This window comes from Manduca sexta, unplaced genomic scaffold (assembly GCF_014839805.1).
Source record: "Manduca sexta isolate Smith_Timp_Sample1 unplaced genomic scaffold, JHU_Msex_v1.0 HiC_scaffold_3281, whole genome shotgun sequence".
In the NCBI taxonomy this organism is placed as follows: Eukaryota; Metazoa; Arthropoda; class Insecta; order Lepidoptera; family Sphingidae; genus Manduca; species Manduca sexta.
Window position 1 is genome coordinate 7,533 of NW_023594332.1, and position 7,086 is coordinate 14,618.

The 7,086-nt window shown below is 32.2% G+C and overlaps 1 long non-coding RNA gene across 1 annotated transcript; it reads right to left on the reverse strand.

The window, feature by feature from the left end:
- Positions 1-1,458: 1,458 nt before the first annotated feature.
- LOC119192858 lies at positions 1,459-3,203 on the reverse strand. The gene is made up of 2 exons (XR_005113766.1): positions 3,088-3,203; positions 1,459-1,647 (listed from the first exon to the last, which is right to left on the reverse strand). It is a non-coding gene; the product is annotated as an uncharacterized LOC119192858 (long non-coding RNA).
- Between the last annotated feature and the right edge of the window lie 3,883 nt (positions 3,204-7,086).

Sequence of the window (7,086 nt, forward strand, 5' to 3'; positions counted from 1 at the left end):
CCAGCCTGCTTTCTTTGATCTCTCTGCCTCTATAAGTAGATTGGCTTGTTATTAATGCACAGGAGTCCTATCATCGACGAGAAATATGAAATTAAAGTAAATGTAATCATTATTAACTGCTCTATTGTAATAATATAAATATAATAAAATAATTTATTTGTCACGTAGACTAACATAGTTGCACTTATGACAAGTTAAAATACATAATAATAATTATAATTAAGAGTTACCTATATAACCACGGCTTACAGGCATTCTAGAGGTAAAATTAATAAAGAATAATTTAACTAAGAAAGCCAGCTCGGGCTGGGAGGTAAGACGAGAAAATATATACTTATATTTTAATATAATAATCATAACGAAGCTAACAAAATTAAAATGTATTCTTTCATATAAAACAAACACACATCACGCCTCTACCCACGAAGAGATAGGCAGGGGTGCAGCCATAGCACCCACTTTTCATCGGGTGTTTTCCGTCCCATGTAATGAGAGCGAGCCTGTCGCCATATCAGGAACAAATTAAAGACTCCGGGCTGATACTGACCAAAACCCTAAACATCACTTACTCGATCAGGGATTTGAACTCAGGACCTCAGAGCAGTGTCATACAACTATGCCACCAAGGCAGTATTATATATTAATATTTATTAAAAGGAATCGTTAATTGTATTAATAAATAGAATTACCCGGTACGATTCTCATCTACAACTATTTGTTTTAAATCTGTGTTAATTAAGATAAGTACTTACGTTTAATTACTAAATAGCAACGAGAAAGTTCAGTGAACAAAGGCATTGTGGTGAATTCAACAGGTATAGTTTTCTGATTGGTTCAATTTCACTGGTAACTTTAAGTATTCTTAATTGTTTAAGAAGGTATTATTTAATGCCTTTTGTTTCTTTGTACGCGTGTTTTCTAGTGTTTTGTGCAATTTTTAATAATTCTTGTTTGATACCATGCTAGATTTTGCTTACTGCATCCACTTGAAAAAACCGGAAAAGTAGTTTATATCCTAGTTGACAAATAATTTAATGCTTGTTTATAACATGCGAGCTTTTGCTCACGACATACGCGTGAAAAAACCGGTATAAAAAGAAGTCTATATCCTTGTTGACTTATAATTCTTGTTTTATAACATAATTGATTTTGCTCACGGCATCCGCTTGTAAGAGTTTTTCTGGTATAAAAGTACTGATATATATTTTCGGGATAAAAGTAGCCTATAGCCTTCTGATGGTCTCAAACTATCGCCATATCAAAATCATCGAAATCTGTTCCGGAGTTTTTGAGTTTATCGCTTTCATGCAGACAAACGTTGCATGGGATTTTGTTTTATAATATGAAAAGATATAACAAATGTTTGAATTTATTTGTGTTTGAGAATGTAATAAAATGTAAAAACATCAGATGTTTGAGAAAGATAAGCATCATTTCAGAATAAAAATATAAACAACGAACCGGTTATCTTCGATTTTAATAACAACTTAACAATAACTTATTATACTTAGGAGGTATATAATTTAGTTGATATCGATTCATTCTTCTTCCATATTCGTGTCCTCTATGTTATAAACAAATTATGATAAAATCGAAATATATTTTACATTATTTAGTCATCTCCACCAGTCATTACCTCCATGAACTCTGTAAAAGAAAAATACATTTCTTAATATTTTTTATAAATCAGATTTTATATTATTACTATTAGTGTAGTAACAATAAATTATTAGAATAGTTACGAAGATTTGTCTGAAAAATGTACAGGTTTAGAAATTTTATCTACTCGGAATAAACGGACTTTTGCTCGGTATAAGGAAAAGTCTAAAAATATTATTAATGGTGCTACAAAAATGCATTTTTACATAATCTGACTTCTTAAAACGCAGCACCTTTATGTATACTTAAATACAATAATTATCACACACAAAAAACATGTCCTGCCTTTAATTTTACAATCAATTTATGCTACTTTAAAAATAGTTTGAAGTCACCTAAATACTCTGTGGCATTATTTACTTACACCATAAAGTAATTAATCTAGTATGTAATAGCTTAAATATCAGGTAAAACGAGGTTATTTGCTTAAACTAAAACCATGAATATAAATAAAAGCTAAAAACGTATTTCAACGCCCAGTTGTAATATTTAGCATAAAATAAAATTATTGCGGGTTGTAAAGTCGGCAATCCGTAGATTTCTAGTCGTCCATTTTAATGTGAATGTAAAAAATATTGCGTGTTTTATAATTTATACGATGCTCAGGTTAAAAGCGGTTTTATTAAAAGCCTCTCACGTCCGTAATGTAATATATTTACTAGTTTATGAACGAATCATGGAATAAGTATTTTATAGGAACAACGATTTTTCTGTAATTTTAAAATAGCCTTCGCCATTCTCCGGACTTTAAAAAAGTATTATGTTTGGAATTTGTGCCAGATTTGGCGATAGGCTCACCCCCTATCACATCATAGGACGGAACACACTTACAGAAAAGTGGGTGCCCTTATTTGCCTCTGTATACCCCTTCGGCGAGAAATGCGTGATGTTAGTTTTTATGACACTATGACCGCGGTCGACTTGTAAGAGAATTCAGTAACCTTTAAAAGTCTGACCGCTGTAATTAACGAATAGAGATCTATTCGGACGGCTTCAAATTAATCTAGGATGACGCTTTTTGGCTTATTTTAGTGTAATTTAACTTCGCCTTTACCTTGCTTGAGATAAATAGGAATATTAATATTGTGATATGGAAAAATGTTAGTTATAAATTCATTTTTGTACGGGTTGAAAATAAAGTTATATACAAAATATTTTTAATAAAGACTAGTCTTCTAAATATCCCAAAACATAAGATGCTAGCTCAGAATATTTAGTAGTAAGCCTGGCCACGGAGCAGATCACAATGTTCGACCACTGCTGCATGGTCGCAGATATGAACAATTCAAGCCAAATCTCTTAATATCTTATATTACACTGGCTATAATGCAGATCGCTGCGTGACAGCAGAAATAGCCAATCCAGTAGTAACTTGACAGACTCTTCACAAAACAACATACCAGTTCAAATTCAATTAGTAATACATACCGTCAAAATCAACAGTTCCGGAGCCATCGGAGTCAATTTCTTCAATCATCATGTCCAATTCTTCGGCGCTTATTTTGTCGTCCAATTCCCTAAGGATTTCTAAGCACGGTTGTCGTTATGTAACCGTTACCTGGAATTTAACAAAATTTCCTATTTATATTTCTTCTAACCTTGTAGGTCATGCTCGCTCATTCTGTATGATTGCTAACGCTGTCATGTTATCTTCGAGAATTGCAGGTTTCTGTATTCTATACCTGATAGGTTTTACTGTTCTTCTTGCTATCTGGTACGTCAATTTGCTCGCTCACGCAATTGCAGTTTATATGCTGGGCCAACGGTGATTTAGCCTTACCATGGCAAGTAATTAAATTTAAGCATTTTATTGATCTCCCAGAGATGATGCGTCTCTCAAAAGCTAGTACTTTCCTATTAATACTTTTTGACCTGTCTTGTTAGATAGTCACCGCGATCTCAAAACACGGCTCGTCGAAACGTGTTAGTATGGACTGTATTTTTATAGAGCATAATGCAAGCCCTAGATTTCATATATTCATATACGCTATTACGATTGTATAAATGCCTCAGTGGCGTAGTTGTATTGCACGTCCGGTACAATAGCGCTCTGAGGTCCTGGGTTCGAATCCCGGGTCGGGCGAAGTGATATTTGGGTTTTTTGCTCAGTATCAGCCCAGAGTCTGGGATTTGTGCCCGATATGGCGATAGGCTCGCCCCCTATCACATCATGGGACGGAACATACTTGGCGAAAAGTGGGTGCCCTAGTTGCGCCTCTGCATACCCCTTCGGGAATAAAATGCGTGATGTTATGTATGTATGATTGTATAAATAAATATTTCATACAAAGCTAAATATTTTATTGGAATAATTCCTAACGTGCGTCACTAGTGTCCGTGACAGCGTTCACCACCTGTCATATCTAGCATTTAAATGGCGAGTATTGTCAACATCAGTTGGCTGTAGAGAATAGAAAATAACTAACAAATAAATTTACTTTACGAGGCATATTTTTAGATGCCGTCAATTTATTTATTAGGTGTTGTGACTTATCGTTTATAATCTATAAAGTTAAAGTCAAAGATGCGTTCCGGATCCTAAAGAAAAGGGCTAAGGAAATTTTGGGCCTTCGATGATCTGCATGTCCCAGTGGCAACGGTTCCATATAACCCGATTTCTAACAGCTTCCCTTTCATAATTTATGTAATCTTATTATTATTAGAACGATTTGCGACCAGCATTTATGCATATTATTAGTATTTATATATCGAGTCAGTTTTGCTTTCGGAAAACTTCACCACTGGCATATGCATATGAGACAAAACAGAAATTAAGAAACTTCGTCAATATTTTATGACATAATATTATTCCCATCGCATTCAGACAAAGGAGACTGACTGGGCAATGACGTCATAAAATTGTAATTCTATAGAAAGAGATAAAACATACGTTTGTACTTTGAGTGACAAAGAGGTATATACAAAACTCATATTCCGCTTCAGAACGACTGTCGTCCAAACTAAATTCCAGAAAAAGATAACTGGCCACACGTTCATTTTATCACTGCCACACGTTTTTGGCAATATTTATTCGACGGCTGAACAGGAAGGCACATTCCTATGACAACGGTCACACGTACTCACATATTATTCCGTAGATAAATCTGGGAAGAAAACGAAACCATTTTGATAATATTACTACATTCTTGATAGTTTTACAAAGAAGCAGTCTTATTATTACAACTGTATTCTTAATTGTTTTGGAAAGAAATATTAATATCAATACGTATATTGAAGTATATTAACAGTAAGTATAGCTACTGTTATTGAATTAAAGTTTATAGTTGTAAAGCAAATAATGAATTTCATATTCGTAAAGTACGTTTGTATCGTGTTATTTTTACTAATAAAATACGTCAAAATAATGATATTATAGTGATAATAACTGCACCCAACTGCCACATGCATAGTCCAGATCGCACATTACGACACAAGAAAGTCTACAGTATAAACTTGACAGAAATATCGCTTTAGAAACCAAGCAAATATTTGTGTCACACAATTTCTCTCATTTTATTATTTTTATATTCTAAAAATCTTGCCTAATTGAAAATTGCCTTTAGAATACAGGATATGGATATATAAAAGCTGTATAAGGCTTCAATGTGAAATTTACATCAGGAATTCTCCGAAATATCATTTATCAAAGGTTACGAAGCTTGGAAAATAGATGAGTCTGCGAGAAATGAACAAGATGATCTAATGGACGGTATACGATGCTCTATTCTTTACTAAGAAAAATATGATTTACTATCGTTAATATGGCATATGGTAAGATTCCGCAATGAATAAAAACGGAAATAATTAAGAATTTAAACAATAATAATTAGAAAATCATTTCTTTAAATGCCTCTAAGTTTGATATACCTCGTGGTCAGTCTAAATGGGCACTATAAGACTAAAATTTCTTATAAATAGTACATTGTGTTCAATCGGCATAAAATAAAATATAATTAAAAATGTACATAATAACCGATATTAAAATGAGAGACTTTTTGGAATTCTTTATCGAGAACGATGAAAATAAACTCGAGAACCGTGCACTATTTGATTTGTCTATTATTTAAACGTGGTATGATACTCTGCAATACTAGAATAATCTTTTTGCTTCATAAACCCTAGAAATAATAATCTATACAAGACTATCAAACGATTATTCGTCTGTCGACCTTCAGATAAGCGAGCGTTCACCGCTATTTAACAGCGCTTAAATCTTCCATGACAATATATTGTAAATTGTAGCGGTTGACGTATCCCAACATCACCAACAGCAATTAGCCCGTCAGCGAAGAGATTAATTATACTAAGACGGAATCCGCACATGCAATGCCAAATTATTGTATTGAATAGCCTTTCATTGACTTCAAGGTGCACAAATTCTAAACATCAATTATTTTGATGTATTTAGAGGTTGATAGTGAGTTTAATTAAAATGTATTTCATATAATGTTTATTACCATTGTTCTGATGCAACAGTTTGGAGTTATATTTAAAACATTTATATTAATTTTCCATATACAACTATTTTACAGGTAATACCCGATACAATAGCGGAGTACAATAGTTATTATAATATTTTATTATTACTTACATAAGCGGCCAATGTGAATTCCGCCAAAGAGCATGAAAATATATCAATCTGGTTGGCCAAAGCATGTATAATGATATCAGATTCCAATGTGTTTCTGGTTATTAAAATGTCTATCTTTATGCATTGTATATTAAAACAAGAGGCAGCTATTTAAGAACATTTTATTATAGCGCAGGCATAAAATTTTCTGCTTTTCAAATCGTACGTTTATGTACAATAGGTATTGTCAGTTCCCGCAAATGTTTGAAGTGAATGCCGAGAAATTTTTAAGTTTACAGCATGCACCAACCGCTCCTAAACTTTTCATTTTAAGTTATTTTGTTTTATGTTTTTGTTACTACTTATGTTTTAATGTCCATTTTACGCTTTTATATTTTTTATTATGCTTATATCGCACGTCTTGGATTTTTTAAATGCATTTATCGGTAATTGATGATTAAATTTAAATCATTGTTATTTTATAAATTGTATTTAAAAAATTTAGTATGTATTTTTGTTTAAATAAATCTTCGAGTTTTTGATAAAGGAAGCATAGGTAAAACGGATTTTTGTTCTCACAATTTAGCACATTATCACAACTCAACTTGTGACAGCGCAAATAAATCTTTATTTGAGTCGTTTACGTTATATTTTCAAGGAAATTAGAATGTTCCGAAAACTGTTTAAAATTACATATTTTCTGCTTCTGTGTGTTAAAATTATTTTTTATAATACCATTAAATAATATCGATTTATAAATATTTTAGTATCACTAAAAATATTTTAGTATTATTAAAATATTTAATCTTTTAGGCACGTACGTAATAAATTTGTTCTAAATTTATTCAACTCTGGCT